This window comes from Coregonus clupeaformis, chromosome 1 (assembly GCF_020615455.1).
Source record: "Coregonus clupeaformis isolate EN_2021a chromosome 1, ASM2061545v1, whole genome shotgun sequence".
Classification (NCBI taxonomy): Eukaryota; Metazoa; Chordata; class Actinopteri; order Salmoniformes; family Salmonidae; genus Coregonus; species Coregonus clupeaformis.
In genome coordinates this window covers 76,061,953-76,088,601 of record NC_059192.1, presented here as the reverse complement: position 1 = coordinate 76,088,601, position 26,649 = coordinate 76,061,953, and the positions used below count along the sequence as shown (strand labels likewise).

The following is a 26,649-nucleotide window of genomic DNA, read 5'->3' as shown; positions in this document are numbered from 1 at the left end:
TTCACTTCAGAGATGCAAACATCTGCAGTCCAAGTGGTCACAGCTGTGACACCTCAGTCACACACATACTGACAAATGCACACTTGTTACGTGTGTTTTTCACCTTAGGTTTTCATAAGTAACTAATGTTTGTGCCCGTGTAATGGGTTTCCCTTGCTGTGTCTGTAACCTGTATCTGTAACCTGTGTCTGTAACCTCTGTCTGTCTGTAAGGTGGAGCTGAGCTGTCCTAAGGAGATGGCATGGAAGGTGAACATGCACCGTGGTTACCTGGCTATCTGCCACCCAGAGGACCAGCAGCTCAACTTCATAGAACGGCTGGTGGAGATGGTCTCCAGTCTGGCCATATGGGAGTGGAGGAGACTGCCTCACATCGTGTCCCACATACACACACCACTACTTCAGGTAAGAGATGGGGGGAGGCAAACACAGACACACAAGCACCACCCAAATATGTCTGAAGTCTCAATCAAGATGCATGTTCACCTTCCATGCCATCTCCTTAGGACAGCTCAGCTCCACCTCACAGACAGACACAGGTTACATATACAGGTTACAGACACAGCAAGGGAAACACATTTATTTTAATCACTGCCAAATGAAGAGAGTCCATCAGTGACCCCAGCCGAATTACTGTGGGAAGACACTGATAAAGTTGTCTCTATTCTTGCAGTGAAGAGGGGAAAAACACTTCCCTGAAAGTCAAATAAAAACCATTAGACATGAGTGAAACGGAGGGCGATAACAGAGAGAGACTATGAGAAGGAGGAAAAGAAAGAGGAGAGTGAAATAGAATGGAAGAAAGAGGAGAGGGGGAGTGAGGAGAGGGGGAGAGACGAGTGGGGGAGAAAGGAGAGGGGGAGAGAGGAGAGGGGAGAGAGGAGAGGGGGGAGAGAGGAGAGGGGAGAGAGGAGTGGGGAGAGAGGAGAGGGGGGTGAGGAGTGGGGGAGAGAGGAGAGGGGGAGTGAGGAGTGGGGGAGAGAGGAGTGGGGGAGAGAGGAGAGGAGGAGAGGGGGGAGTGAGGAGTGGGGGGGGAGAGGAGAGGGGGAGTGAGGAGTGGGGGAGAGAGGAGTGGGGGAGAGAGGAGTGGGGGAGAGAGGAGAGGAGGAGAGGGGGAGTGAGGAGTGGGGGAGAGAGGAGAGGGGGAGTGAGGAGTGGGGGAGAGAGGAGAGGGGGAGAGAGACGGAATGTGGCGACAAAGAGAAGAGGCAGTACGTTTAGACTTTAGACTGTCCATAATTGCTTTTCCCCATTAGATAGTGTTTGATTAAATACCTGCTCCAAAATTACATTTACATGATGAATGGACACTGCAAAATTAAGGTTAGAAATGTGCCATCAGCTGATATTAACAGATAATTGTAAGAATATTGTACTACCCAATTTATTTTGTTCTTGGGGATTTGATTTTGTGAAGTTCACCAACCGATTTTTGACTTTTATCTTTTGAAAGCAGGTATTTGAATTGAGTACTGCTACAATAATTTGTGTGTGGTCCAATTCATTATGAAAGCAGAGGAAAACAACTTTTCTTTCCTGGTTAGTGAACTCTGCACTCGTAAGTCTCTATTCCAGTACCATACACTTAAAGCCCCGAGAGCCTCTAAAACAAAGTCTTTCTGCAGGTAAATAACTAGGATCAAACAGCATTCAGAATCAAGCCATCATTAAAATCCAGGACTTTCCAATGACTTTCGTTCAATGAATTCACACCAGCTATATTGATTGTCAGGTTGATTGATGGGTTGATATAATAAAATGATTGATCATTATGCGTAGATTCTAGCAGCTCAATAGCATTTCATATCTAGGTTTAGACCCTTCAGAATGAAGAGACCCAATATAGTGTATTATTTTTCACATATTCAATCTTTATGTCTTTATCTATGTCTGAAAGAAGTGATTAGCCATTAAAGTAATATGATTTTCTGGACCTTCTACCAGCCCTAGCCTGAATATGACGCTGCCTTAAGGTAGATGGTTGAAAAGACAGTCTGATCCATCTATCAGGTGCTGGCTTCTCGGACCTCATTTCAGAGAAGGATTTTCCAATAGTCATCATTAGCCTGTAATACAGTTGGTTAATGGCTTTGGAAATGGCCTGGACACCCTGCCTTTTCTAATGTCATAGAAAAGGAACAGAAACCCTGCCAACTGTCATAGAGAAAGAACAGAAACCCTGCCAACTGTCATAGAGAAAGAACAGAAACCCTGCCAACTGTCATAGAGAAAGAACAGAAACCCTGCCAACTGTCATAGAGAAAGAACAAAACCCTGCCAACTGACATAGAGAAAGAACAGAAACCCTGCCAACTGTCATAGAGAAAGAACAGAAACCCTGCCAACTGTCATAGAGAAAGAACAGAAACCCTGCCAACTGTCATAGAGAAAGAACAGAAACCCTGCCAACTGTCATAGAGAAAGAACAGAAACCCTGCCAACTGTCATAGAGAAAGAACAGAAACCCTGCCAACTGTCATAGAGAAAGAACAGAAACCCTGCCAACTGTCATAGAGAAAGAACAGAAACCCTTCCAACTGTCATAGCGAAAGAACAGAAACCCTGCCAACTTTCATAGAGAAAAGAACAGAAACCCTGCCAACTGTCATAGAGAAAGAACAGAAACCCTGCCAACTGTCATAGAGAAAGAACTGAAACCCTGCCAACTGTCATAGAGAAAGAACAGAATCCCTGCCAACTGTCATAGACAAATAACAGAAACCCTGCCAACTGTCATAGAGAAAGAACAGAAACCCTGCCAACTGACATAGAGAAAGAACAGAATCCCTGCCAACTGTCATAGACAAATAACAGAAACCCTGCCAACTGTCATAGAGAAAGAACAGAAACCCTGCCAACTGACATAGAGAAAGAACAGAAACCCTGCCAACTGACATAGACAAATAACAGAAACCCTGCCAACTGTCATAGAGAAAGAACAGAAACCCTGCCAACTGACATAGAGAAAGAACAGAAACCCTGCCAACTGACATGGAGAAAGAACAGAAACCCTGCCAACTGTCATAGAGAAAGAACAGAAACCTTGCCAACTGTCACAGAACAAGAACAGAAACCCTGCCAACTGTCATAGAGAAAGAACAGAAACCCTGCCAACTGCCACAGAACAAGAACAGAAACCCTGCCAACTTCATAGATAAAGAACAGAAACCCTGCCAACTGTCATAGAAAAAAAACAGAAACCCTGCCAACTGTCATAGAGAAAGAACAGAATCCCTGCCAACTGCCAACTGTCATAGAGAATGAACAGAAACCCTGCCAACTGTCATAGAGAAAGAACATAAACCCTGCCAACTGTCATAGAGAAAGAAGAGAAACCCTGCCAACTGTCATAGAGAAAGAACAGAAACCCTGCCAACTGACATAGACAAAGAACAGAAACCCTGCCAACTGTCATAGAGAAAGAACAGAAACCCTGCCAACTGTCATAGAGAAAGAACAAAAACAATTTCAACTGACATAGAGAAAGAACAGAAACCCTGCCAACTGTCATAGACAAAGAACATAAACTCTGCCAACTGACAAAGAACAGAAACCCTGCCAACTGTCATAGAGAAAGAACAGAAACCCTGCCAACTGTCATAGAGAAAGAACAGAAACCCTGCCAACTGTCATAGACAAAGAACAGAAACCCTGCCAACTGACATAGAGAAAGAACAGAAACCCTGCCAACTGACATAGAGAAAGAACAGAAACCCTGCCAACTGTCATAGAGAAAGAACAGAAACCCTGCCAACTGTCATAGAGAAAGAACAGAAACCCTGCCAACTGTCATAGAGAAAGAACAGATACCATGCCAACTGTCATAGAGAAAGAACAGAAGCCCTGCCAACTGACAGAGAAAGAACAGAAACCCTGCCAACTGTCATAGAGAAAGAACAGAAACCCTGCCAACTGTCATAGAGAAAGAACAGAAACCCTTCCAACTGTCATAGCGAAAGAACAGAAACTCTGCCAACTTTCATAGAGAAAAGAACAGAAACCCTGCCAACTGTCATAGAGAAAGAACAGAAACCCTGCCAACTGTCATAGAGAAAGAACTGAAACCCTGCCAACTGTCATAGAGAAAGAACAGAATCCCTGCCAACTGTCATAGACAAATAACAGAAACCCTGCCAACTGTCATAGAGAAAGAACAGAAACCCTGCCAACTGACATGGAGAAAGAACAGAAACCCTGCCAACTGTCATAGAGAAAGAACAGAAACATTGCCAACTGTCACAGAACAAGAACAGAAACCCTGCCAACTGTCATAGAGAAAGAACAGAAACCCTGCCAACTGTCATAGAGAAAGAACAGAAACCTTGCCAACTGTCACAGAACAAGAACAGAAACCCTGCCAACTGTCATAGAGAAAGAACAGAAACCCTGCCAACTGCCACAGAACAAGAACAGAAACCCTGCCAACTTCATAGATAAAGAACAGAAACCCTGCCAACTGTCATATAAAAAAAACAGAAACCCTGCCAACTGTCATAGAGAAAGAACAGAATCCCTGCCAACTGCCAACTGTCATAGAGAATGAACAGAAACCCTGCCAACTGTCATAGAGAAAGAACATAAACCCTGCCAACTGTCATAGAGAAAGAAGAGAAACCCTGCCAACTGTCATAGAGAAAGAACAGAAACCCTGCCAACTGACATAGACAAAGAACAGAAACCCTGCCAACTGTCATTGAGAAAGAACAGAAACCCTGCCAACTGTCATATAGAAAGAACAGAAACCCTGCCAACTGTCATAGAGAAAGAACAGAAACCCTGCCAACTGTCATAGAGAAAGAACAGTAACCCTGCCAACTGTCATAGAGAAAGAACAGAAACCCTGCCAACTGACAGAGAAAGAACAGAAAGCCTGCCAACTGTCATAGAGAAAGAACAGAAACCCTGCCAACTGTCATAGAGAAAGAACATAAACCCTGCCCACTGTCATAGAGAAAGAACAAAAACCCTTTCAACTGACATAGAGAAAGAACAGAAACCCTGCCAACTGACATAGAGAAAGAACAGAAACCCTGCCAACTGTCATAGAGAAAGAACAGAAACCCTGCCAACTGTCATAGAGAAAGAACAGAAACCCTGCCAACTGTCAAAGAGAAAGAACAGAAACCCTGCCAACTGTCATAGAGAAAGAACAGAATCCCTGCCAACTGTCATAGAGAATGAACGGAAACCCTGCCAACTGTCATAGAGAAAGAACAGAAACCCTGCCAACTGTCATAGACAAATAACAGACACCCTGCCAACTGTCATAGAGAAAGAACAGAAACCCTGCCAACTGACATAGAGAAAGAACAGAAACCCTGCCAACTGTCATAGAGAAAGAACAGAAACCCTGCCAACTGTCATAGAGAAAGAAACGAAACCCTGCCAACTGTCATAGAGAAAGAACAGAAACCCTTCCAACTGTCATAGCGAACGAACAGAATCCCTGCCAACTGCCAACTGTCATATAGAATGAACAGAAACCCTGCCAACTGTCATAGAGAAAGAACATAAACCCTGCCAACTGTCATAGAGAAAGAAGAGAAACCCTGCCAACTGTCATAGAGAAAGAACAGAAACCCTGCCAACTGACATAGAGAAAGAACAGAAACCCTGCCAACTGTCATAGAGAAAGAACAGAAACCCTGCCAACTGTCATATAGAAAGAACAGAAACCCTGCCAACTGTCATAGAGAAAGAACAGAAACCATGCCAACTGACATAGAGAAAGAACAGAAACCCTGCCAACTGCCACAGAACAAGAACAGAAACCCTGCCAACTTCATAGATAAAGAACAGAAACCCTGCCAACTGTCATAGAAAAAAAACAGAAACCCTGCCAACTGTCATAGAGAAAGAACAGAATCCCTGCCAACTGCCAACTGTCATAGAGAATGAACAGAAACCCTGCCAACTGTCATAGAGAAAGAACAGAAACCCTGCCAACTGTCATAGAGAAAGAAGAGAAACCCTGCCAACTGTCATAGAGAAAGAACAGAAACCCTGCCAACTGACATAGACAAAGAACAGAAACCCTGCCAACTGTCATAGAGAAAGAACAGAAACCCTGCCAACTGTCATATAGAAAGAACAGAAACCCTGCCAACTGTCATAGAGAAAGAACAGAAACCCTGCCAACTGTCATAGAGAAAGAACAGTAACCCTGCCAACTGTCATAGAGAAAGAACAGAAACCCTGCCAACTGACAGAGAAAGAACAGAAACCCTGCCAACTGTCATAGAGAAAGAACAGAAACCCTGCCAACTGTCATAGAGAAAGAACATAAACCCTGCCCACTGTCATAGAGAAAGAACAAAAACCCTTTCAACTGACATAGAGAAAGAACAGAAACCCTGCCAACTGACATAGAGAAAGAACAGAAACCCTGCCAACTGTCATAGAGAAAGAACAGAAACCCTGCCAACTGTCATAGAGAAAGAACAGAAACCCTGCCAACTGTCAAAGAGAAAGAACAGAAACCCTGCCAACTGTCATAGAGAAAGAACAGAATCCCTGCCAACTGTCATAGAGAATGAACAGAAACCCTGCCAACTGTCATAGAGAAAGAACAGAAACCCTGCCAACTGTCATAGACAAAGAACAGACACCCTGCCAACTGTCATAGAGAAAGAACAGAAACCCTGCCAACTGACATAGAGAAAGAACAGAAACCCTGCCAACTGTCATAGAGAAAGAACAGAAACCCTGCCAACTGTCATAGAGAAAGAAACGAAACCCTTCCAACTGTCATAGAGAAAGGACAGAAATCCTTCCAACTGTCATAGCGAACGAACAGAATCCCTGCCAACTGTCATAGAGAATGAACAGAAACCCTGCCAACTGTCATAGAGAAAGAACAGAAACCCTGCCAACTGTCATAGAGAAAGAACAGAAACCCTGCCAACTGTCATAGAGAAAGAACAGAAACCCTGCCAACTGACATAGACAAAGAACAGAAACCCTGCCAACTGTCATTGAGAAAGAACAGAAACCCTGCCAACTGTCATATAGAAAGAACAGAAACCCTGCCAACTGTCATAGAGAAAGAACAGAAACCATGCCAACTGACATAGAGAAAGAACAGAAACCCTGCCAACTGCCACAGAACAAGAACAGAAACCCTGCCAACTGTCATAGAAAAAAAACAGAAACCCTGCCAACTGTCATAGAGAAAGAACAGAATCCCTGCCAACTGCCAACTGTCATAGAGAATGAACAGAAACCCTGCCAACTGTCATAGAGAAAGAACATAAACCCTGCCAACTGTCATAGAGAAAGAAGAGAAACCCTGCCAACTGTCATAGAGAAAGAACATAAACCCCTGCCAACTGACATAGACAAAGAACAGAAACCCTGCCAACTGTCATTGAGAAAGAACAGAAACCCTGCCAACTGTCATATAGAAAGAACAGAAACCCTGCCAACTGTCATAGAGAGAGAACAGAAACCCTGCCAACTGTCATAGAGAAAGAACAGTAACCCTGCCAACTGTCATAGAGAAAGAACAGAAACCCTGCCAACTGACAGAGAAAGAACAGAAAGCCTGCCAACTGTCATAGAGAAAGAACAGAAACCCTGCCAACTGTCATAGAGAAAGAACAGAAACCCTGCCCACTGTCATAGAGAAAGAACAGAAACCCTTTCAACTGACATAGAGAAAGAACAGAAACCCTGCCAACTGACATAGAGAAAGAACAGAAACCCTGCCAACTGTCATAGAGAAAGAACAGAAACCCTGCCAACTGTCATAGAGAAAGAACAGAAACCCTGCCAACTGTCATAGAGAAAGAACAGAAACCCTGCCAACTGTCATAGAGAAAGAACAGAATCCCTGCCAACTGTCATAGAGAATGAACAGAAACCCTGCCAACTGTCATAGAGAAAGAACAGAAACCCTGCCAACTGTCATAGACAAATAACAGACACCCTGCCAACTGTCATAGAGAAAGAACAGAAACCATGCCAACTGACATAGAGAAAGAACAGAAACCCTGCCAACTGTCATAGAAAAAGAACAGAAACCCTGCCAACTGTCATAGAGAAAGAAACGAAACCCTTCCAACTGTCATAGAGAAAGAACAGAAACCCTTCCAACTGTCATAGCGAACGAACAGAATCCCTGCCAACTGCCAACTGTCATATAGAATGAACAGAAACCCTGCCAACTGTCATAGAGAAAGAACAGAAACCCTGCCAACTGTCATAGAGAAAGAACAGAAACCCTGCCAACTGTCAAAGAGAAAGAACAGAAACCCTGCCAACTGTCATAGAGAAAGAACAGAATCCCTGCCAACTGTCATAGAGAATGAACAGAAACCCTGCCAACTGTCATAGAGAAAGAACAGAAACCCTGCCAACTGTCATAGACAAAGAACAGACACCCTGCCAACTGTCATAGAGAAAGAACAGAAACCATGCCAACTGACATAGAGAAAGAACAGAAACCCTGCCAACTGTCATAGAAAAAGAACAGAAACCCTGCCAACTGTCATAGAGAAAGAAACGAAACCCTTCCAACTGTCATAGAGAAAGGACAGAAATCCTTCCAACTGTCATAGCGAACGAACAGAATCCCTGCCAACTGTCATAGAGAATGAACAGAAACCCTGCCAACTGTCATAGAGAAAGAACATAAACCCTGCCAACTGTCATAGAGAAAGAAGAGAAACCCTGCCAACTGTCATAGAGAAAGAACAGAAACCCTGCCAACTGACATAGACAAAGAACAGAAACCCTGCCAACTGTCATTGAGAAAGAACAGAAACCCTGCCAACTGTCATAGAGAAAGAACAGAAACCCTGCCAACTGTCATAGAGAAAGAACAGAAACCCTGCCAACTGACATAGAGAAAGAACAGAAACCCTGCCAACTGCCACAGAACAAGAACAGAAACCCTGCCAACTGTCATAGAAAAAGACAGAAACCCTGCCAACTGTCATAGAGAAAGAACAGAATCCCTGCCAACTGCCAACTGTCATAGAGAATGAACAGAAACCCTGCCAACTGTCATAGAGAAAGAACAGAAACCCTGCCAACTGTCATAGAGAAAGAACAGAAACCCTGCCAACTGTCATAGAGAAAGAACATAAACCCTGCCAACTGACATAGACAAAGAACAGAAACCCTGCCAACTGTCATTGAGAAAGAACAGAAACCCTGCCAACTGTCATAGAGAAAGAACAGAAACCCTGCCAACTGTCATAGAGAGAGAACAGAAACCCTGCCAACTGTCATAGAGAAAGAACAGTAACCCTGCCAACTGTCATAGAGAAAGAACAGAAACCCTGCCAACTGACAGAGAAAGAACAGAAAGCCTGCCAACTGTCATAGAGAAAGAACAGAAACCCTGCCAGCTGTCATAGAGAAAGAACAGAAACCCTGCCCACTGTCATAGAGAAAGAACAAAACCCTTTCAACTGACATAGAGAAAGAACAGAAACCCTGCCAACTGACATAGAAAAAGAACAGAAACCCTGCCAACTGTCATAGAGAAAGAACAGAAACCCTGCCAACTGTCATAGAGAAAGAACAGAAACCCTGCCAACTGTCAAAGAGAAAGAACAGAAACCCTGCCAACTGTCATAGAGAAAGAACAGAATCCCTGCCAACTGTCATAGAGAATGAACAGAAACCCTGCCAACTGTCATAGAGAAAGAACAGAAACCCTGCCAACTGTCATAGACAAATAACAGACACCCTGCCAACTGTCATAGAGAAAGAACAGAAACCCATGCCAACTGACATAGAGAAAGAACAGAAACCCTGCCAACTGTCATAGAAAAAGAACAGAAACCCTGCCAACTGTCATAGAGAAAGAACAGAAACCCTGCCAACTGTCATAGAGAAAGAACAGAAACCCTGCCAACTGTCATAGAGAACAGAACAGAATCCCTGCCAACTGCCAACTGTCATATAGAAAGAACAGAAACCCTGCCAACTGTCATAGAGAAAGAACAGAAACCCTGCCAACTGTCATAGAGAAAGAAGAGAAACCCTGCCAACTGTCATAGAGAAAGAACAGAAACCCTGCCAACTGACATAGACAAAGAACAGAAACCCTGCCAACTGTCATTGAGAAAGAACAGAAACCCTGCCAACTGTCATAGAGAAAGAACAGAAACCCTGCCAACTGTCATAGAGAAAGAACAGAAACCATGCCATCTGACATAGAGAAAGAACAGAAACCCTGCCAACTGCCACAGAACAAGAACAGAAACCCTGCCAACTGTCATAGATAAAGAACAGAAACCCTGCCAACTGTCATAGAAAAAAAACAGAAACCCTGCCAACTGTCATAGAGAAAGAACAGAATCCCTGCCAACTGCCAACTGTCATAGAGAATGAACAGAAACCCTGCCAACTGTCATAGAGAAAGAACATAAACCCTGCCAACTGTCATAGAGAAAGAAGAGAAACCCTGCCAACTGTCATAGAGAAAGAACAGAAACCCTGCCAACTGACATAGACAAAGAACAGAAACCCTGCCAACTGTCATTGAGAAAGAACAGAAACCCTGCCAACTGTCATATAGAAAGAACAGAAACCCTGCCAACTGTCATAGAGAAAGAACAGAAACCCTGCCAACTGTCATAGAGAAAGAACAGTAACCCTGCCAACTGTCATAGAGAAAGAACAGAAACCCTGCCAACTGACAGAGAAAGAACAGAAAGCCTGCCAACTGTCATAGAGAAAGAACAGAAACCCTGCCAACTGTCATAGAGAAAGAACAGAAACCCTGCCCACTGTCATAGAGAAAGAACAAAAACCCTTCCAACTGTCATAGAGAAAGAACAGAAACCCTGCCAACTGTCATAGAGAAAGAACAGAAACCCTGCCAACTGTCATAGAGAAAGAACAGAAACCCTGCCAACTGTCATAGAGAAAGAACAGAAACCCTGCCAACTGTCATAGAGAAAGAACAGAAACCCTGCCAACTGTCATAGAGAAAGAACAGAAACCCTGCCAACTGTCATAGAGAATGAACAGAAACCCTGCCAACTGTCATAGAGAAAGAACAGAAACCCTGCCAACTGTCATAGACAAAGAACAGACACCCTGCCAACTGTCATAGAGAAAGAACAGAAACCATGCCAACTGACATAGAGAAAGAACAGAAACCCTGCCAACTGTCATAGAAAAAGAACAGAAACCCTGCCAACTGTCATAGAGAAAGAACAGAAACCCTTCCAACTGTCATAGAGAAAGGACAGAAATCCTTCCAACTGTCATAGCGAACGAACAGAATCCCTGCCAACTGTCATAGAGAATGAACAGAAACCCTGCCAACTGTCATAGAGAAAGAACAGAAACCCTGCCAACTGTCATAGAGAAAGAACAGAAACCCTGCCAACTGTCATAGAGAAAGAACAGAAACCCTGCCAACTGACATAGACAAAGAACAGAAACCCTGCCAACTGTCATAGAGAAAGAACAGAAACCCTGCCAACTGTCATATAGAAAGAACAGAAACCCTGCCAACTGTCATAGAGAAAGAACAGAAACCATGCCAACTGACATAGAGAAAGAACAGAAACCCTGCCAACTGCCACAGAACAAGAACAGAAACCCTGCCAACTGTCATAGAAAAAGAACAGAAACCCTGCCAACTGTCATAGAGAAAGAACAGAATCCCTGCCAACTGCCAACTGTCATAGAGAATGAACAGAAACCCTGCCAACTGTCATAGAGAAAGAACAGAAACCCTGCCAACTGTCATAGAGAAAGAAGAGAAACCCTGCCAACTGTCATAGAGAAAGAACAGAAACCCTGCCAACTGACATAGACAAAGAACAGAAACCCTGCCAACTGTCATTGAGAAAGAACAGAAACCCTGCCAACTGTCATATAGAAAGAACAGAAACCCTGCCAACTGTCATAGAGAGAGAACAGAAACCCTGCCAACTGTCATAGAGAAAGAACAGTAACCCTGCCAACTGTCATAGAGAAAGAACAGAAACCCTGCCAACTGACAGAGAAAGAACAGAAACCCTGCCAACTGTCATAGAGAAAGAACAGAAACCCTGCCAGCTGTCATAGAGAAAGAACAGAAACCCTGCCCACTGTCATAGAGAAAGAACAAAAACCCTTTCAACTGACATAGAGAAAGAACAGAAACCCTGCCAACTGACATAGAGAAAGAACAGAAACCCTGCCAACTGTCATAGAGAAAGAACAGAAACCCTGCCAACTGTCATAGAGAAAGAACAGAAACCCTGCCAACTGTCATAGAGAAAGAACAGAAACCCTGCCAACTGTCATAGAGAAAGAACAGAATCCCTGCCAACTGTCATAGAGAATGAACAGAAACCCTGCCAACTGTCATAGAGAAAGAACAGAAACCCTGCCAACTGTCATAGACAAATGACAGACACCCTGCCAACTGTCATAGAGAAAGAACAGAAACCATGCCAACTGACATAGAGAAAGAACAGAAACCCTGCCAACTGTCATAGAAAAAGAACAGAAACCCTGCCAACTGTCATAGAGAAAGAAACGAAACCCTTCCAACTGTCATAGAGAAAGAACAGAAACCCTTCCAACTGTCATAGCGAACGAACAGAAACTCTGCCAACTTTCATAGAGAAAAGAACAGAAACCCTGCCAACTGTCATAGAGAAAGAACAGAAACCCTGCCAACTGTCATAGAGAAAGAACATAAGCCCTGCCAACTGTCATAGAGAAAGAACAGAAACCCTGCCAACTGTCATAGAGAAAGAACAGAAACCCTGCCAACTGTCATAGAAAAAGAACAGAAACCCTGCCAACTGTCATAGAGAAAGAACAGAATCCCTGCCAACTGCCAACTGTCATAGAGAATGAACAGAAACCCTGCCAACTGTCATAGAGAAAGAACAGAAACCCTGCCAACTGTCATAGAGAAAGAAGAGAAACCCTGCCAACTGTCATAGAGAAAGAACAGAAACAATGCCAACTGACATAGACAAAGAACAGAAACCCTGCCAACTGTCATTGAGAAAGAACAGAAACCCTGCCAACTGTCATAGAGAAAGAACAGAAACCATGCCAACTGTCATAGAGAAAGAACAGTAACTCTGCCAACTGTCATAGAGAAAGAACAGAAACCCTGCCAACTGACAGAGAAAGAACAGAAAGCCTGCCAACTGTCATAGAGAAAGAACAGAAACCCTGCCAGCTGTCATAGAGAAAGAACAGAAACCCTGCCCACTGTCATAGAGAAAGAACAAAAACCCTTTCAACTGACATAGAGAAAGAACAGAAACCCTGCCAACTGACATAGAAAAAGAACAGAAACCCTGCCAACTGTCATAGAGAAAGAACAGAAACCCTGCCAACTGTCATAGAGAAAGAACAGAAACCCTGCCAACTGTCATAGAGAAAGAACAGAAACCCTGCCAACTGTCATAGAGAAAGAACATAAACCCTGCCAACTGTCATAGAGAATGAACAGAAACCCTGCCAACTGTCATAGAGAAAGAACAGAAACCCTGCCAACTGTCATAGACAAATAACAGAAACCCTGCCAACTGTCATAGAGAAAGAACAGAAACCCTGCCAACTGACATAGAGAAAGAACAGAAACCCTGCCAACTGTCATAGAGAAAGAACAGAAACCCTGCCAGCTGTCATAGAGAAAGAACAGAAACCCTGCCCACTGTCATAGAGAAAGAACAAAAACCCTTTCAACTGACATAGAGAAAGAACAGAAACCCTGCCAACTGACATAGAAAAAGAACAGAAACCCTGCCAACTGTCATAGAGAAAGAACAGAAACCCTGCCAACTGTCATAGAGAAAGAACAGAAACCCTGCCAACTGTCATAGAGAAAGAACAGAAACCCTGCCAACTGTCATAGAGAAAGAACATAATCCCTGCCAACTGTCATAGAGAATGAACAGAAACCCTGCCAACTGTCATAGAGAAAGAACAGAAACCCTGCCAACTGTCATAGACAAATAACAGAAACCCTGCCAACTGTCATAGAGAAAGAACAGAAACCCTGCCAACTGACATAGAGAAAGAACAGAAACCCTGCCAACTGTCATAGAGAAAGAACAGAAACCCTGCCAACTGTCATAGAGAAAGAACAGAAACCCTGCCAACTGTCATAGAGAAAGAACAGAAACCCTGCCAACTGTCACAGAACAAGAACAGAAACCCTGCCAACTGTCATAGAGAAAGAACAGAAACCCTGCCAACTGACATAGAGAAAGAACAGAAACCCTGCCAACTGTCATAGAGAAAGAACAGAAACCCTGCCAACTGTCATAGAGAAAGAACAGAAACCCTGCCAACTGTCATAGAGAAAGAACAGAAACCCTGCCAACTGTCATAGAGAAAGAACAGAAACCCTGCCAACTGACAGAGAAAGAACAGAAAGCCTGCCAACTGTCATAGAGAAAGAACAGAAACCCTGCCAACTGTCATAGAGAAAGAACAGAAACCCTGCCCACTGTCATAGAGAAAGAACAAAAACCCTTTCAACTGACATAGAGAAAGAACAGAAACCCTGCCAACTGTCATAGAGAAAGAACAGAAACCCTGCCAACTGTCATAGAGAAAGAACAGAAACCCTGCCAACTGTCATAGAGAAAGAACAGAAACCCTGCCAACTGTCATAGAGAAAGAACAGAAACCCTGCCAACTGTCATAGAGAAAGAACAGAAACCCTGCCAACTGTCATAGAGAATGAACAGAAACCCTGCCAACTGTCATAGAGAAAGAACAGAAACCCTGCCAACTGTCATAGACAAATAACAGACACCCTGCCAACTGTCATAGAGAAAGAACAGAAACCCTGCCAACTGTCATAGAGAAAGAACAGAAACCCTGCCAACTGTCATAGAGAAAGAACAGAAACCCTGCCAACTGTCATAGAGAAAGAAACGAAACCCTTCCAACTGTCATAGAGAAAGAACAGAAACCTTTCCAACTGTCATAGCGAACGAACAGAAACTCTGCCAACTTTCATAGAGAAAAGAACAGAAACCCTGCCAACTGTCATAGAGAAAGAACAGAAACCCTGTCAACTGTCATAGAGAAAGAACATAAGCCCTGCCAACTGTCATAGAGAAAAAACAGAAACCCTGCCAACTGTCATAGAGAAAGAACAGAAACCCTGCCAACTGTCATAGAAAAAGAACAGAAACCCTGCCAACTGTCATAGAGAAAGAACAGAATCCCTGCCAACTGCCAACTGTCATAGAGAATGAACAGAAACCCTGCCAACTGTCATAGAGAAAGAACAGAAACCCTGCCAACTGTCATAGAGAAAGAACAGAAACCCTGCCAACTGTCATAGAGAAAGAACAGAAACCCTGCCAACTGACATAGACAAAGAACAGAAACCCTGCCAACTGTCATTGAGAAAGAACAGAAACCCTGCCAACTGTCATAGAGACAGAACAGAAACCATGCCAACTGTCATAGAGAAAGAACAGTAACTCTGCCAACTGTCATAGAGAAAGAACAGAAACCCTGCCAACTGACAGAGAAAGAACAGAAAGCCTGCCAACTGTCATAGAGAAAGAACAGAAACCCTGCCAGCTGTCATAGAGAAAGAACAGAAACCCTGCCCACTGTCATAGAGAAAGAACAAAAACCCTTTCAACTGACATAGAGAAAGAACAGAAACCCTGCCAACTGACATAGAAAAAGAACAGAAACCCTGCCAACTGTCATAGAGAAAGAACAGAAACCCTGCCAACTGTCATAGAGAAAGAACAGAAACCCTGCCAACTGTCATAGAGAAAGAACAGAAACCCTGCCAACTGTCATAGAGAAAGAACATAATCCCTGCCAACTGTCATAGAGAATGAACAGAAACCCTGCCAACTGTCATAGAGAAAGAACAGAAACCCTGCCAACTGTCATAGAGAAAGAACAGAAACCCTGCCAACTGTCATAGAGAAAGAACAGAAACCCTGCCAACTGACATAGAGAAAGAACAGAAACCCTGCCAACTGTCATAGAGAAAGAACAGAAACCCTGCCAGCTGTCATAGAGAAAGAACAGAAACCCTGCCCACTGTCATAGAGAAAGAACAAAAACCCTTTCAACTGACATAGAGAAAGAACAGAAACCCTGCCAACTGACATAGAAAAAGAACAGAAACCCTGCCAACTGTCATAGAGAAAGAACAGAAACCCTGCCAACTGTCATAGAGAAAGAACAGAAACCCTGCCAACTGTCATAGAGAAAGAACAGAAACCCTGCCAACTGTCATAGAGAAAGAACAGAAACCCTGCCAACTGTCATAGAGAATGAACAGAAACCCTGCCAACTGTCATAGAGAAAGAACAGAAACCCTGCCAACTGTCATAGACAAAGAACAGAAACCCTGCCAACTGTCATAGAGAAAGAACAGAAACCCTGCCAACTGACATAGAGAAAGAACAGAAACCCTGCCAACTGTCATAGAGAAAGAACAGAAACCCTGCCAACTGTCATAGAGAAAGAACAGAAACCCTGCCAACTGTCATAGAGAAAGAACAGAAACCCTGCCAACTGTCACAGAACAAGAACAGAAACCCTGCCAACTGTCATAGAGAAAGAACAGAAACCCTGCCAACTGTCATAGAGAAAGAACAGAAACCCTGCCAACTGACATAGAGAAAGAACAGAAACCCTGCCAACTGACATAGAGAAAAAACAGAAAGCCTGCCAACTGTCATAGAGAAAGAACAAAAACCCTTTCAACTGACATAGAGAAAGAACAGAAACCCTGCCAACTGACATAGAGAAAGAACAGAAACCCTGCCAACTGTCATAGAGAAAGAACAAAAACCCTGCCAACTGACATAGAGAAAGAACAGAAACACTGCCAACTGACATAGAGAAAGAACAGAAACCCTGCCAACTGTCATAGAGAAAGAACAGAAACCCTGCCAACTGTCATAGAGAAAGAACAGAAACCCTTCCAACTGTCATAGAGAAAGAACAGAAACCCTGCCAACTGTCATAGAGAAAGAACAGAAACCCTGCCAACTGTCATAGAGAAAGAACAGAAACCCTTCCAACTGTCATAGAGAAAGAACAGAAACCCTGCCAACTGTCATAGAGAAAGAACAGAAACCCTGCCAACTGTCATAGAAAAAGAACAGAAACCCTGCCAACTGTCATAGAGAAAGAATAGAATCCCTGCCAACTGCCAACTGTCATAGAGAATGAACAGAAACCCTGCCAACTGTCATAGAGAAGGAACAGAAACCCTGCCAACTGTCATAGAGAAAGAAGATAAACCCTGCCAACTGTCATAGAGAAAGAACAGAAACCCTGCCAACTGTCATAGACAAAGAACAGAAACCCTGCCAACTGTCATAGAGAAAGAAACGAAACCCTGCCAACTGTCATAGAGAAAGAACAGAAACCCTTCCAACTGTCATAGCGACAGAACAGAAACTCTGCCAACTTTCATAGAGAAAAGAACAGAAACCCTGCCAACTGTCATAGAGAAAGAACAGAAACCCTGTCAACTGTCATAGAGAAAGAACAGAAACCCTGCCAACTGCCAACTGTCATAGAGAATGAACAGAAACCCTGCCAACTGTCATAGAGAAAGAACAGAAACCCTGCCAACTGTCATAGAGAAAGAACAGAAACCCTGCCAACTGTCATAGAGAAAGAACAGAAACCCTGCCAACTGTCATAGAGAAAGAACAGAAACCCTGCCAGCTGTCATAGAGAAAGAACAGAAACCCTGCCCACTGTCATAGAGAAAGAACAAAAACCCTTTCAACTGACATAGAGAAAGAACAGAAACCCTGCCAACTGACATAGAGAAAGAACAGAAACCCTGCCAACTGTCATAGAGAAAGAACAGAAACCCTGCCAACTGTCATAGAGAAAGAACAGAAACCCTGCCAACTGTCATAGAGAAAGAACAGAAACCCTGCCAACTGTCATAGAGAAAGAACAGAAACCCTGCCAACTGTCATAGAGAAAGAACAGAATCCCTGCCAACTGCCAACTGTCATAGAGAAAGAACAGAAACCCTGCCAACTGTCATAGAGAAAGAACAGAAACCCTGCCAACTGTCATAGAGAAAGAACAGAAACCCTGCCAACTGTCATAGAGAAAGAACAGAAACCCTGCCAACTGTCATAGAGAAAGAACAGAAACCCTGCCAGCTGTCATAGAGAAAGAACAGAAACCCTGCCCACTGTCATAGAGAAAGAACAAAAACCCTGCCAACTGTCATAGAGAAAGAACAGAAACCCTGCCAACTGACATAGAGAAAGAACAGAAACCCTGCCAACTGTCATAGAGAAAGAACAGAAACCCTGCCAACTGTCATAGAGAAAGAACAGAAACCCTGCCAACTGTCATAGAGAAAGAACAGAAACCCTGCCAACTGTCATAGAGAAAGGACAGAAACCCTGCCAACTGTCATAGAGTATGAACAGAAACCCTGCCAACTGACAGAGAAAGAACAGTAACCCTGTCAACTGTCATAGAGAAAGAACAGAAACCCTGCCAGCTGTCATAGAGAAAGAACAGAAACCCTGCCAACTGTCATAGAGAAAGAACAAAAACCCTTTCAACTGACATAGAGAAAGAACAGAAACCCTGCCAACTGACATAGAGAAAGAACAGAAACCCTGCCAACTGTCATAGAGAAAGAACAGAAACCCTGCCAACTGTCATAGAGAAAGAACAGAAACCCTGCCAACTGTCATAGAGAAAGAACAGAAACCCTGCCAACTGTCATAGAGAAAGGACAGAAACCCTGCCAACTGTCATAGAGTATGAACAGAAACCCTGCCAACTGTCATAGAGAAAGAACAGAAACCCTGCCAACTGTCATAGACAAAGAACAGAAACCCTGCCAACTGTCATAGAGAAAGAACAGAAACCCTGCCAACTGTCATAGAGAAAGAACAGAAACCCTTCCAACTGTCATAGCGACAGAACAGAAACTCTGCCAACTGTCATAGAGAAAGAACAGAAACCCTGCCAGCTGTCATAGAGAAAGAACAGAAACCCTGCCCACTGTCATAGAGAAAGAACAGAAACCCTTCCAACTGACATAGAGAAAGAACAGAAACCCTGCCAACTGTCATAGAAAAAGAACAGAAACCCTGCCAACTGTCATAGAGAAAGAACAGAAACCCTGCCAACTGTCATAGAGAAAGAACAGAAACCCTGCCAACTGTCATAGAGAAAGAACAGAAACCCTGCCAACTGTCATAGAGAAAGAACAGAAACCCTGCCAACTGTCATAGAGAATGAACAGAAACCCTGCCAACTGTCATAGAGAAAGAACAGAAACCCTGCCAACTGTCATAGACAAAGAACAGAAACCCTGCCAACTGTCATAGAGAAAGAACAGAAACCCTGCCAACTGTCATAGAGAAAGAACAGAAACCCTGCCAACTGTCATAGAGAAAGAACAGAAACCCTGCCAACTGTCATAGAGAAAGAACAGAAACCCTGCCAACTGTCATAGAGAAAGAACAGAAACCCTGCCAACTGTCACAGAGCAAGAACAGAAACCCTGCCAACTGTCATAGAGAAAGAACAGAAACCCTGCCAACTGTCACAGAACAAGAACAGAAACCCTGCCAACTGTCATAGAGAAAGAACAGAAACCCTGCCAACTGACATAGAGAAAGAACAGAAACCCTGCCAACTGACATAGAGAAAGAACAGAAACCCTGCCAACTGTCATAGAGAAAGAACAAAAACCCTTTCAACTGACATAGAGAAAGAACAGAAACACTGCCAACTGACATAGAGAAAGAACAGAAACCCTGCCAACTGTCATAGAGAAAGAACAGAAACCCTGCCAACTGTCATAGAGAAAGAACAGAAACCCTTCCAACTGTCATAGAGAAAGAACAGAAACCCTGCCAACTGTCATAGAGAAAGAACAGAAACCCTGCCAACTGTCATAGAGAAAGAACAGAAACCCTGCCAACTGTCATAGACAAAGAACAGAAACCCTGCCAACTGTCATAGAGAAAGAACAGAAACCCTGCCAACTGTCATAGAGAAAGAACAGAAACCCTGCCAACTGTCATAGAGAAAGAACAGAAACCCTGCCAACTGTCATAGAGAAAGAACAGAAACCCTGCCAACTGTCATAGAGAAAGAACAGAAACCCTGCCAACTGTCACAGAGAAAGAACATAAACCCTGCCCAACTGTCATAGAGAAAGAACAGAAAACCCTGCCAACTGACATAGAGAAAGAACAGAAACCCTGCCAACTGTCATAGAGAAAGAACAGAAACCCTGCCAACTGTCATAGAGAAAGAACAGAAACCCTGCCAACTGTCATAGAGAAAGAACAGAAACCCTGCCAACTGTCATAGAGAAAGAACAGAAACCCTGCCAACTGTCATAGAGAAAGAACAGAAACCCTGCCAACTGTCATAGAGAAAGAACAGAAACCCTGCCAACTGTCATAGAGAAAGAACAGAAACCCTGCCAACTGTCATAGACAAATAACAGAAACCCTGCCAACTGTCATAGAGAAAGAACAGAAACCCTGCCAACTGTCATAGAGAAAGAACAGAAACCCTGCCAACTGTCATAGAGAAAGAACAGAAACCCTGCCAACTGTCATAGAGAAAGAACAGAAACCCTGCCAACTGTCATAGAGAAAGAACAGAAACCCTTCCAACTGTCATAGAGAAAGAACAGAAACCCTGCCAACTGTCATAGAGAAAGAACAGAAACCCTGCCAACTGTCATAGAGAAAGAACAGAAACCCTGTCAACTGTCATAGAGAAAGAACATAAGCCCTGCCAACTGTCATAGAGAAAGAACAGAAACCCTGCCAACTGTCATAGAGAAAGAACAGAAACCCTGCCAACTGTCATAGAAAAAGAACAGAAACCCTGCCAACTGTCATAGAGAAAGAACAGAATCCCTGCCAACTGCCAACTGTCATAGAGAAGAACAGAAACCCTGCCAACTGTCATAGAGAAAGAACAGAAACCCTGCCAACTGTCATAGAGAAAGAACAGAAACCCTGCCAACTGTCATAGAGAAAGAACAGAAACCCTGCCAACTGACATAGACAAAGAACAGAAACCCTGCCAACTGTCATTGAGAAAGAACAGAAACCCTGCCAACTGTCATAGAGAAAGAACAGAAACCCTGCCAACTGTCATAGAGAAAGAACAGAAACCCTGCCAACTGTCATAGAGAAAGAACAGAAACCCTGCCAACTGACAGAGAAAGAACAGAAAGCCTGCCAACTGTCATAGAGAAAGAACAGAAACCCTGCCAGCTGTCATAGAGAAAGAACAGAAACCCTGCCCACTGTCATAGAGAAAGAACAAAAACCCTTTCAACTGTCATAGAGAAAGAACAGAAACCCTGCCAACTGTCATAGAGAAAGAACAGAAACCCTGCCAACTGTCATAGAGAAAGAACAGAAACCCTGCCAACTGTCACAGAACAAGAACAGAAACCCTGCCAACTGTCATAGAGAAAGAACAGAAACCCTGCCAACTGACATAGAGAAAGAACAGAAACCCTGCCAACTGACATAGAGAAAGAACAGAAACCCTGCCAACTGACATAGAGAAAAAACAGAAAGCCTGCCAACTGTCATAGAGAAAGAACAGAAACCCTTTCAACTGACATAGAGAAAGAACAGAAACCCTGCCAACTGACATAGAGAAAGAACAGAAACCCTGCCAACTGTCATAGAGAAAGAACAAAAACCCTTCCAACTGACATAGAGAAAGAACAGAAACCCTGCCAACTGACATAGAGAAAGAACAGAAACCCTGCCAACTGTCATAGAGAAAGAACAGAAACCCTGCCAACTGTCATAGAGAAAGAACAGAAACCCTTCCAACTGTCATAGCGAAAGAACAGAAACTCTGCCAACTGTCATAGAGAAAGAACAGAAACCCTGCCAACTGTCATAGAGAAAGAACAGAAACCCTGCCAACTGTCATAGAGAAAGAACAGAAACCCTGCCAACTGTCATAGAGAAAGAACAGAAGCCCTGCCAACTGTCATAGAAAAAGAACAGAAACCCTGCCAACTGTCATAGAGAAAGAATAGAATCCCTGCCAACTGCCAACTGTCATAGAGAATGAACAGAAACCCTGCCAACTGTCATAGAGAAGGAACAGAAACCCTGCCAACTGTCATAGAGAAAGAAGAGAAACCCTGCCAACTGTCATAGAGAAAGAACAGAAACCCTGCCAACTGTCATAGACAAAGAACAGAAACCCTGCCAACTGTCATAGAGAAAGAACAGAAACCCTGCCAACTGTCATAGAGAAAGAACAGAAACCCTTCCAACTGTCATAGCGAAAGAACAGAAACTCTGCCAACTGTCATAGAGAAAGAACAGAAACCCTGCCAACTGTCATAGAGAAAGAACAGAAACCCTGCCAACTGTCATAGAGAAAGAACAGAAACCCTGCCAACTGTCATAGAGAAAGAACAGAAACCCTGCCAACTGTCATAGAGAAAGAACAGAAACCCTGCCAACTGTCATAGAGAAAGAACAGAAACCCTGCCAACTGTCATAGAGAAAGAACAGAAACCCTGCCAACTGTCATAGAGAAAGAACAGAAACCCTGCCAGCTGTCATAGAGAAAGAACAGAAACCCTGCCAACTGTCATAGAGAAAGAACAGAAACCCTGCCAACTGTCATAGAGAAAGAACAGAAACCCTGCCAACTGTCATAGAGAAAGAACAGAAACCCTGCCAACTGTCATAGAGAAAGAACAGAAACCCTGCCAACTGTCATAGAGAAAGAACAGAAACCCTGCCAACTGTCATAGAGAAAGAACAGAAACCCTGCCAACTGTCATAGAGAAAGAACAGAAACCCTGCCAACTGTCATAGAGAATGAACAGAATCCCTGCCAACTGCCAACTGTCATAGAGAATGAACAGAAACCCTGCCAACTGTCATAGAGAAAGAACAGAAACCCTGCCAACTGTCATAGAGAAAGAAGAGAAACCCTGCCAACTGTCATAGAGAAAGAACAGAAACCCTGCCCACTGTCATAGAGAAAGAACAGAAACCCTGCCAGCTGTCATAGAGAAAGAACAGAAACCCTGCCCACTGTCATAGAGAAAGAACAGAAACCCTGCCAACTGACATAGAGAAAGAACAGAAACCCTGCCAACTGTCATAGAGAAAGAACAGAAACCCTGCCAACTGTCATAGAGAAAGAACAGAAACCCTGCCAACTGTCATAGAGAAAGAACAGAAACCCTGCCAACTGTCATAGAGAAAGAACAGAAACCATGCCAACTGTCATAGAGAAAGAACAGAAACCCTGCCAACTGTCATAGAGAAAGAACAGAAACCCTGCCAACTGACAGAGAAAGAACAGAAACCCTGCCAACTGTCATAGAGAAAGAACAGAAACCCTGCCAGCTGTCATAGAGAAAGAACAGAAACCCTGCCCACTGTCATAGAGAAAGAACAAAAACCCTTTCAACTGACATAGAGAAAGAACAGAAACCCTGCCAACTGACATAGAAAAAGAACAGAAACCCTGCCAACTGTCATAGAGAAAGAACAGAAACCCTGCCAACTGTCATAGAGAAAGAACAGAAACCCTGCCAACTGTCATAGAGAAAGAACAGAAACCCTGCCAACTGTCATAGAGAAAGGACAGAAACCCTGCCAACTGTCATAGAGTATGAACAGAAACCCTGCCAACTGTCATAGAGAAAGAACAGAAACCCTGCCAACTGTCATAGACAAAGAACAGAAACCCTGCCAACTGTCATAGAGAAAGAAACGAAACCCTGCCAACTGTCATAGAGAAAGAACAGAAACCCTTCCAACTGTCAGGAACAGACTCTGCCAACTGTCATAGAGAAAGAACAGAAACCCTGCCAGCTGTCATAGAGAAAGAACAGAAACCCTGCCCACTGTAATAGAGAAAGAACAAAAACCCTTTCAACTGACATAGAGAAAGAACAGAGACCCTGCCAACTGACATAGAAAAAGAACAGAAACCCTGCCAACTGTCATAGAGAAAGAACAGAAACCCTGCCAACTGTCATAGAGAAAGAACAGAAACCCTGCCAACTGTCATAGAGAAAGAACAGAAACCCTGCCAACTGTCATAGAGAAAGAACAGAATCCCTGCCAACTGTCATAGAGAATGAACAGAAACCCTGCCAACTGTCATAGAGAAAGAACAGAAACCCTGCCAACTGTCATAGACAAATAACAGAAACCCTGCCAACTGTCATAGAGAAAGAACAGAAACCCTGCCAACTGACATAGAGAAAGAACAGAAACCCTGCCAACTGTCATAGAGAAAGAACAGAAACCCTGCCAACTGTCATAGAGAAAGAACAGAAACCCTGCCAACTGTCATAGAGAAAGAACAGAAACCCTGCCAACTGTCACAGAACAAGAACAGAAACCCTGCCAACTGTCATAGAGAAAGAACAGAAACCCTGCCAACTGACAGAGAAAAAACAGAAAGCCTGCCAACTGTCATAGAGAAAGAACAAAAACCCTTTCAACTGACATAGAGAAAGAACAGAAACCCTGCCAACTGACATAGAGAAAGAACAGAAACCCTGCCAACTGTCATAGAGAAAGAACAAAAACCCTTTCAACTGACATAGAGAAAGAACAGAAACACTGCCAACTGACATAGAGAAAGAACAGAAACCCTGCCAACTGTCATAGAGAAAGAACAGAAACCCTGCCAACTGTCACAGAGAAAGAACAGAAACCCTTCCAACTGTCATAGCGAAAGAACAGAAACTCTGCCAACTGTCATAGAGAAAAGAACAGAAACCCTGCCAACTGTCATAGAGAAAGAACAGAAACCCTGCCAACTGTCATAGAGAAAGAACAGAAACCCTGCCAACTGTCATAGAGAAAGAACAGAAGCCCTGCCAACTGTCATAGAAAAAGAACAGAAACCCTGCCAACTGTCATAGAGAAAGAATAGAATCCCTGCCAACTGCCAACTGTCATAGAGAATGAACAAAAACCCTGCCAACTGTCATAGAGAAGGAACAGAAACCCTGCCAACTGTCATAGAGAAAGAAGATAAACCCTGCCAACTGTCATAGAGAAAGAACAGAAACCCTGCCAACTGTCATAGACAAAGAACAGAAACCCTGCCAACTGTCATAGAAAAAGAACAGAAACCCTGCCAACTGTCATAGAGAAAGAAACGAAACCCTGCCAACTGTCATAGAGAAAGAACATCAACCCTTCCAACTGTCATAGCGAAAGAACAGAAACTCTGCCAACTTTCATAGAGAAAAGAACAGAAACCCTGCCAACTGTCATAGAGAAAGAACAGAAACCCTGTCAACTGTCATAGAGAAAGAACATAAGCCCTGCCAACTGTCATAGAGCAAGAACAGAAACCCTGCCAACTGTCATAGAGAAAGAACAGAAGCCCTGCCAACTGTCATAGAGAAAGAACAGAAACCCTGCCAACTGTCATAGAGAAAGAACAGAAACCCTGCCAACTGTCATAGAGAAAGAACAGAAGCCCTGCCAACTGTCATAGAAAAAGAACAGAAACCCTGCCAACTGTCATAGAGAAAGAATAGAATCCCTGCCAACTGCCAACTGTCATAGAGAATGAACAGAAACCCTGCCAACTGTCATAGAGAAGGAACAGAAACCCTGCCAACTGTCATAGAGAAAGAAAAGAAACCCTGCCAACTGTCATAGAGAAAGAACAGAAACCCTGCCAACTGTCATAGACAAAGAACAGAAACCCTGCCAACTGTCATAGAGAAAGAACAGAAACCCTGCCAACTGTCATAGAGAAAGAAACGAAACCCTGCCAACTGTCATAGAGAAAGAACATCAACCCTTCCAACTGTCATAGCGAAAGAACAGAAACTCTGCCAACTTTCATAGAGAAAAGAACAGAAACCCTGCCAACTGTCATAGAGAAAGAACAGAAACCCTGTCAACTGTCATAGAGAAAGAACATAAGCCCTGCCAACTGTCATAGAGAAAGAAACGAAACCCTGCCAACTGTCATAGAGAAAGAACAGAAACCCTTCCAACTGTCATAGCGAACGAACAGAAACTCTGCCAACTTTCATAGAGAAAAGAACAGAAACCCTGCCAACTGTCATAGAGAAAGAACAGAAACCCTGTCAACTGTCATAGAGAAAGAACATAAGCCCTGCCAACTGTCATAGAGAAAGAACAGAAACCCTGCCAACTGTCATAGAAAAAGAACAGAAACCCTGCCAACTGTCATAGAGAAAGAACAGAATCCCTGCCAACTGCCAACTGTCATAGAGAATGAATAGAAACCCTGCCAACTGTCATAGAGAAAGAACAGAAACCCTGCCAACTGTCATAGAGAAAGAAGAGAAACCCTGCCAACTGTCATAGAGAAAGAACAGAAACCCTGACAACTGACATAGACAAAGAACAGAAACCCTGCCAACTGTCATTGAGAAAGAACAGAAACCCTGCCAACTGTCATATAGACAGTACAGAAACCATGCCAACTGTCATAGAGAAAGAACAGTAACTCTGCCAACTGTCATAGAGAAAGAACAGAAACCCTGCCAACTGACAGAGAAAGAACAGAAAGCCTGCCAACTGTCATAGAGAAAGAACAGAAACCCTGCCAGCTGTCATAGAGAAAGAACAGAAACCCTGCCCACTGTCATAGAGAAAGAACAAAAACCCTTTCAACTGACATAGAGAAAGAACAGAAACCCTGCCAACTG

The 26,649-nt window shown here is 43.5% G+C and overlaps 1 pseudogene; it reads left to right on the top strand.

The window, feature by feature from the left end:
- The window catches only part of LOC121569544, a 246,071-nt pseudogene that overhangs the window by 120,505 nt on the left and 98,917 nt on the right, over positions 1-26,649 (top strand).